General features: G+C 46.9%; 1 long non-coding RNA gene across 1 annotated transcript; it reads right to left on the reverse strand.

Moving 5' to 3' along the window:
- Positions 1-1,655: 1,655 nt before the first annotated feature.
- LOC126996483 (uncharacterized) lies at positions 1,656-7,961 on the reverse strand. The gene is made up of 4 exons (XR_007751215.1): positions 7,769-7,961; positions 4,487-4,596; positions 2,655-2,718; positions 1,656-2,125 (listed from the first exon to the last, which is right to left on the reverse strand). It is a non-coding gene; the product is annotated as an uncharacterized LOC126996483 (long non-coding RNA).
- Positions 7,962-8,366: the final 405 nt, after the last annotated feature.

Raw genomic sequence — 8,366 nt, forward strand, 5'->3', positions numbered from 1 at the left:
GGAAAACACTCCACTATCCACCACAGAGGCAGAGAAAGACCTGGGAGTGAATGTTACCAGGCTACCAGTGAAGGGATATCCAGCACACCAATACCACATGGGAAACACACCACTATCCACCACAGAGGCAGAGAAAGACCTGGGACTATATGTTACCAGGCTACCAGTGAAGGGATATCCAGCACACCAATACCACATGGGAAACACTCCACTATCCACCACAGAGGCAGAGAAAGGCATGGGACTATATGTTACCAGGCTACCAGTGAAGGGATATCCAGCACACCAATACCACATGTGAAACACACCACTATCCACCACAGAGTAAGACCTCCGACCATTATGTTACCAGGCTACCAGTGAAGGGATATCCAGCACACCAATACCACATGGGAAACACTCCACTATCCACCACAGAGGCAGAGAAAGACCTGGGACTATATGTTACCAGGCTACCAGTGAAGGGATATCCAGCACACCAATACCACATGGGAAACACTCCACTATCCACCACAGAGGCAGAGAAAGACCTGGGAGTGAATGTTACCAGGCTACCAGTGAAGGGATATCCAGCACACCAATACCACATGGGAAACACTCCACTATCCACCACAGAGGCAGAGAAAGACTTGGGACTATATGTTACCATGCTACCAGTGAAGGGATATCCAGCACACCAATACCACATGGGAAACACTCCACTATTCCACCACAGAGGCAGAGAAAGACATGGGACTATATGTTACCAGGCTACCAGTGAAGGGATATCCAGCACACCAATACCACATGTGAAACACTCCACTATCCACCACAGAGGCAGAGAAAGGCATGGGACTATATGTTACCAGGCTACCAGTGAAGGGATATCCAGCACACCAATACCACATGGGAAACACTCCACTATTCCACCACAGAGGCAGAGAAAGACATGGGACTATATGTTACCAGGCTACCAGTGAAGGGATATCCAGCACACCAATACCATTTGGGAAACACTCCCGACCAATGGAGGTTTTAGGTCATGCTCTAAAACCTCCAGCCGACCTCTCAGGTCGCTGCCGGTCATAAAAAAGGTTGCTGTCCGGTGGCCGAATGGACTGCGTCTGGACGGCTAGTGGACTGCCACTGGTGGCCAACAGCTGACCATTAACTGTTGAACGGCGACTGGATGGCAAGCGGACGCCGTCTGGTTGCCGTCAGAGAGAAGGAGATCACTGATGGTCGCCGTACACTTTTCATCTGTCATTGGCCGTGGTCGACGTCCGGCCTTCCACCACACGGCGAGTTGTGCGGCGACTGGTGGTAGGTCAAACCACCCTTGCCCGGAAATGAGGTACATTCCTGAGCAGTGACGTCCCACGCCCCTCAGCCCGTCCAAGCTCCGTCCCCACTCAACCTGCTCCACAGGTCAAACACACGGCCAAGTGTGTATGGGTCACCTCTGCCTAACCAAAATAAATCACTGCAGGACATGACGTGCACACCAGTAACAATGAGAGTCTGTAAAGCTATTGGCTGTTATTCACTTCAAAAAGAACTGTTCATTTCATCTTCTGCTCTGCCCAGGGTGCTTGAACTGCTTTAGAACGAATGTAATTTTACATACATACTAACAAAATGTTAAACCAAGATTGCTTGGAGCATTTTTTGCATGTCTGCGGCACATAGGGGGCGGCGGGGGGGTCACAAATATCCGTCTTTTGCTGCAGTGAAGTACAGGATACTTTCATTACCTTTATAAGTAACTTTTTTTTACAAATAATTTACAGAAATAAGAATGGGAAATGTGTAATATAACTGGGTGAAGATATTATGTACTGTAACACGTCAGCTGCAGCTCGTTAAGGGAGGTCGCCGTCCTCATTGCGACAGGACGTGTACTGGTCCTTGCCTGTCGGCCACCGGTCAGCGTATGGTGGGCGTCTTGGCCTGACTCCAGGTGTGAGGCCAAGGTGTGAATCTTGCCGTCCGGCCGCCCACTGGACGGACACTAAACGACCACCGGTAGCCGTTCAGTCGCACGACTACTTTGCCACCTATGTGGTCGGGGAGCGGTGGGTGTGAATCGCAGCATTTTGAGGTCGCAGGTGGTCGTTAGCAGGTCGTGAAGTCAGTGTGACTGTAGCTTTAAGTGTTTGGGAACAAAAAAAAATGCGTGTTACGTAAATTAGGTTCACGTTCGAGTTAGTCTAAATGTTTTCAGCTTGCAGTGTGGCCCAGCGGAAGTTATGTGTGTGTGTGTGTGTGTGTGTGTGTGTGTGTGTGTGTGTGTGTGTGTGTGTGTGTGTGTGTGTGTGGGTAAAATAAACCTGAAAACCTTCACTTCCTAACACAACAGATAAAACACACACAAACACACACACACACACACACAGGATTAACACAGGATTAACATACCTTCCCCCCCCTCTCGGCACCACCGCACTGCACTCCCCCACCCCCCTCCTCCCCCACCCCAAGCTCCATCGCCCCAACCCTCCCACACATACCAGACCCCCGATCCCCGTCCCCTTCTTTTTGTACTTGTTCCATTTGCGAAGTAAAATTGTACTCATGATATGTAAATTTTCCGCCTGATGGCTGCTGCAATTGAATAAACCGTTTATTATTATTATTATTATTATTATTATTATTATTATTATTATTACACGTACCTTTTTAGCAAGCCGCCCCAAAGCCGTGACTCCACCTCCGTTCACCTGTGCAGGAACCTGACACCTGTGGAAGAAGAAAAAGAGTTGTGTCCACAGCCTTAAATGTCTGGGGTTACATTAGATTAAATTTATTCCCCTTCCTCAGATGAAATGTGAAGACAGGGGGGGTGACAAGGTCCCCTGTTAGGTAATTCATGCTAGGCTGAGTTAGGTTACATTTTTTGGCTTGCAGTGTATTCCAACGGAGGTTCAGGATAGGGAGGGATGTTAGAATAAGCTGGTGTTGTACGCCAGAAACAGCTGCCTGATTACTTAAATGCTGCACACCAAAATCTACCACAAAAAATAGTTTGGCTACCCAATTACTTAAATGCTACACACCAAAATCTACCACAAAAAATAGTTTGCCTACCCAATTACTTAAATGCTACACACCAAAATCTACCACAAAAAATAGTTTGGCTACCCAATTACTTAAATACACCAAAATCTACCACAAAAAATAGTTTGGCTACCCAATTACTTAAATACACACCAAAATCTACCACAAAAAATAGTTTGGCTACCCAATTACTTAAATACACCAAAATCTACCACAAAAAATAGTTTGCCTACCCAATTCCTTAAATACACACCAAAATCTACCACAAAAATAGTTTGGCTACCCAATCCTTAAATACACAAAATCTACCAAAAAAAGTTTAGCTACCATATTTCTTAAATACACACCAAAATCTACCATGAAAAAGATTAGCTACCATATTTAAATACACCAAAATCTTACATGAAAATAGATGATCTACCTTATTAATTAAATACAGAACAAAATGTAACAGAAAATATTTTTTGGCTACCCGATTACTTTAGAGATGATGACCAAGATTCAGTTAAGTGAGAAAGAAGTTCGCCAGTAGAACGCCCCTTGCGGAACCCATACTGGCGATCAGATAGAAGGTTAGAAGTGGACAGGTGCTCTTGAATCTTTCCGGTTAAGGATTGATTCAAAGCTTTAGGGAAAGTAAAGCTATACGGCGGTAGTTTGAGGATTGGAACGGTCACCCTTCTTAGGCACAGGCTGTACAAAGGCATACTTCCAGCAGGAAGGAAGATAGATGTTGATAGGCAGAGACGAAAGAGTTTGACCAGGCAGGGTGTCAGCACAGAAGCACAGTTTTTAAGGACAATAGGAGGCACTCCATCAGGCAAGTCACAGAATCTGCCAAATTTGATGTAAACATTCAAATTAGGGGCATGAAAGAGTCTGATTAAATAACCGATGGCTGTAACTGTGTGGACCGTGCTGTGTGTGATTAAATAAACGATGGCTGTAACTGTGTGGACCGTGCTGTGTGTGATTAAATAAACGATGGCCGTAACTGTGTGGACCGTGCTGTGTGTGATTAAATAAACGATGGCTGTAACTGTGTGGACCGTGCTGTGTGATTAAATAAACGATGGCTGTAACTGTGTGGACCGTGCTGTGTGTGATTAAATAACCGATGGCTGTAACTGTGTGGACCGTGCTGTGTGTGATTAAATAACCGATGGCTGTAACTGTGTGGACCGTGCTGTGTGTGATTAAATAAACGATGGCCGTAACTGTGTGGACCGTGCTGTGTGTGATTAAATAACCGATGGCTGTCGTTAACCTCTTGAGAGCCTTACTTAATCCAGGAAACAAATAATAAAAGTGTCAAAGTAAAGGCCGGTGGTGGTGGCATCCACTGTATTCGTGTAAAAAAGTAAAAAAAGGAAAAGTAAAAAAATATAAAAAGTAAGAGTAAAAAAAAGTAATAGTGTCCAATTAAATGGTGTTGTCCGCTGTAACTCACATGTGGAGGGTGAGCTTGCAGTCCACAGTGTTCCTGCTCTTACAGCCCGGCGCACAGCAGGAGGCTGCCACGCTGCATCGGGGCCTTTTCGGCTTCACCGCTGGACTGTCCTGGAATACAAAATACTGGTTAATATTCTGGCAAACAGGGTTAACATTTATTCATTTTACAGTAAGGGAGGCAGCTCAAGGGGTGAAAAAGACATTACAAGAAACAAAAAGGCCTGCACCATCTTGGAATACAAAATAGTGGTTAATAATCTGGCAAACAGAGCCTAATATTTGCTTATCTTTAGGTGTCTTTCTGGTGAGGAAGAAAGCACAAGGGGTGCAAAAGAAAGTAGCTACAAGAAACACTAAGGCGTGCACTGTCTTGGCATACAAAATAGTGGTTAATTATCTGGCAAAGACTGTATACGATATTTTTTTACGTGTTAGCTTGTAGCACCGGTGAAGCTTGTTTCAGGGCCTGGTGGTCGGCCCAAGCCCGTGATGGCACATGCAGGCAATTGTTTATAGTGGTGTGTTATGCACCTGTACAGGTGCCCTGAGCATCATCAATCCAGATCCATCTATTCTTGGCTCATGCTATCCCCCGGAACTCATTCACGATTCATTTGGACGGTGCTTCTGAAGTCATGGTTGATAGACAGTCTTCAGGACAGCATGGTGAATGGTGGTTGATATAATAGCAAATAAGTAAGTTGTACCTCTCTCTGTGAGCTATTTTGCGGCTGCGAGCTAATTCCCACAAAACTGGCTGGCACACCGCCCACCTTTACCTTTAGTGATAGTTTAGAGTCAGTGCTCGTCAAAGGTGCCTCTTCTCTGTCTCCTAGTCTCATGGTGGTCACATTTATCTTTAAACGTTGACACATTCTGGAGATGGTGAAAGAGAAGAGAGAGTTGATGAGAACGGTGAGAGGGAGACAACTGAAATTTTTCGGCCACATAATAGGGAGAGAAGGACTGGTGACTTTGATTACAACTGGAATGGTGGAGGGAAGAAGAGGAAGAGGAAGACCAAGAGCAAATTACATGGATGGATTGGTGAAGCTGGCACGAGGAGGAATGACATGAGGGCAGGTCACTCGAAAAGAGGCATACCGAAAAGTAGACATTAGGTACAAAATCGGTATTATTCTAGTGTTTGCCCACACTCACCTCGCAACCAAAATTGGCTAGGGGCCATTGAGACTTCAGAATGCGGTGGTAAACATGAAATGCATCGCAAATGTATAGTTTTTGAGTTATGAGGGTTGAAAAATACCTAGATGTAGGGAAATTCCTTACAATTACTGAGATGTGAGGAAATTTCATACATTCCGGTTTTTTTACAACGTGCAGAAACCACATAAGGTAATTATTGAAATCACTCCACACCTCGAAAAAATATACTCCATATTGTACTTGAGGGCATATTATACATCTGGACGATGTGTTTACATGGCAACGCCATTGCAATATGAGCAGCGTTGCCAGCGATCCGGTTAGCAATGATCGCTAGGTGAGACCAGGTCCACCACGCGTGGTTATTTATTTTTTATTTTGGAACACGCACCTTTACCTAATACTATTTCCGATGGTGCGCTAGGTTAGCGATGGTAAACTTAGTTAGCCATTAGCCGACGCATGTGAGACCAGGTCCAACAGCGTGGTTATTTTTTAGAACACGCACCTTTACCTAATACTATTACCGATGGTGCAGCAGTTAGCGATGATCGCTTAGTTAACCATTAGCCGCATGTGAGACCAGGTTCACCACGTGGTTATTTTTTTTTAGAACACCTTTACCTAATACTGTACCGATGTGCGAATTGGCGATGGTCCAGTTAACCATCAGCCGCATGTGAGACCAAGTCGTAAAGTTCAGTTGGAGTTGTTTAAATATGCTCCCCCACCCAAATACCCCGAGTTCACGCAGGTCCCCCAAGATCGTTGGGGGAAGGGGATTAATTCAGCTTCTTTACTTCTAAGTACTTTGGTTTTTACTATATGGGATATATGGAAGTATTCTGGAGGCAGTCAACATCCACAATCACCTTGTATACTGGGAATATGAACCCGTGAAGCAGATTCAAAATCCGGTCAGTGAGGATTCACGTGTTCGAAGAGCTCGGGCAAGAGGTTCGAGAGCCTGCACTTCCTGCAAAAGCAGTAGTGTTAAGGCGCGGTGTTGGATGGATCCCGGCTGGCAGTGGTTTTACTTGTGTCAGTGATAAACAATGAAGATACACTGTGTTTGGTGCCACGGACTCTACTTGGAGGACAGAAACCTTGCGATGAGGTGACAACCTACTAGAGAGAGGGCATGAGTGTGGTGGAAGCGGTTTATGTGAGCACAGATGGCCGCCGGTGCCACGCCAGATGGTGAGGTGAGCATTGTTTGGTGGGTTCACTATGCTTCTCTCCCAAAACAAGCTTGGGGATCCACTGAGTGCGTGGTTTTCGTATGGGAAACACTAAATTCATCGCAAACGCTTATTTTAGTGGTGGTGGGATGAAAAATTCCCTAAATTTAGGGAACTTCCCTAGATCTAGGTTTTTTTTTATCCCCCCCCCCCCACTAAAAAAAAAATACGCGAATGCGACGGATTTCGTGTCCCCCACCCGAAACCCCGCATTCCCACCAGGTCCCCAGGCTTGTATGGGGGGAAGGGGGGAGTATGGGCAAACACTAGAATTTTACCATAGGGAGGACTGGACTGGTGACTACACTTACGACTGGAATGAAGCGGAAGAGGAAAGAGGAGATCAAGAGCAAAATTACATGGATGGATTGGTGAAGCTGGCACGAGGAGGAATGACATGAGGGCAGAAAATCCCTTGAAAAGAAGGCATATCATTTAGTACAAAATCGTGCAGAATCTATCACCAGAAAAAAATGAACCACGTAAGAAAATCATTGGTTGGGTGAAACTGTACATTGTCCGAAATGGTCCCTCTGTGTTGTTCTGTGATGGGCTTTGTTAGTGTCCGGCTGTGGCCTCTGGTGTGGTGATGAGTTGGCCCCGATTGTTGGAGGAAATATCCGTCCCTGACTGAGTCAAGGCCGTGGATTACCTTGAAGGTTTGCATCATGTCCCCTCCAGTGATGCCAGGCCAAGGCAAATCAGCCTCTCCTCGCAGGGCAGGCGTGACGCCCTGCCAGGCCGCCCCGGCACTCACCGTCGCCTGTGCTGAGGCCCACGCAGCACCCACTGAGCGTGTCAGCTGGTCCCGTCCACCCGCTGTCACCTCAACACACCGGCCATTACTCCCTCCTTCACCCTGACACACTCACCCCAAGACCGTCAGCAAGACATGCCAGACTACACTTTCCTCCGCCTCGCCTCTCAAGACACGCCCACTGCACACGACTTCTTCTTCTTTTTGGGTGTTTTATGGGGCTCTAGAGGCTGTGGGGCCACAGCCTCTAGAGCCCCGTCAGTGGTAGTTGTTATCAGGTGACTTCCACGCCCACACACTCACACACCTCAGCAGCGAGTTTGTTTACACCACCACACAGAGACTTCATTGACGAGAGTGCGCGGAAAGATACGGAAGTGCCGCCCCCGAGACTGGTTTAGTGGCAATGTAACTTGGGGGTTAAGGCGGTGGGGTGACGGGTGTGGCGGGTTGGGGTGGGGGCTGGGGGGATTGAGGGTGAGGTGGGGGTGAGCAGGGTAGCCCTTTCCCAACGTCCTCCACCTCTCTTAGTTTCAGGTGGATTTTGGGGGTGGGGAGGAAGTGAAGGAGGGGATTGGGGTGGCGGTGAGGCTGGGGGTGAGGAGGTTGGGGTGGGGGTGAGGAGGAGGTTGGGGGGTTGGGGTGTGTGGGTGGGGATGGAGTAGGGGTGGTCAGTGCAAGTGTTAAGTTGATCCAAGGCGCCAAGTTCTATC

Source organism: Eriocheir sinensis, chromosome 1 (assembly GCF_024679095.1).
Source record: "Eriocheir sinensis breed Jianghai 21 chromosome 1, ASM2467909v1, whole genome shotgun sequence".
Classification (NCBI taxonomy): Eukaryota; Metazoa; Arthropoda; class Malacostraca; order Decapoda; family Varunidae; genus Eriocheir; species Eriocheir sinensis.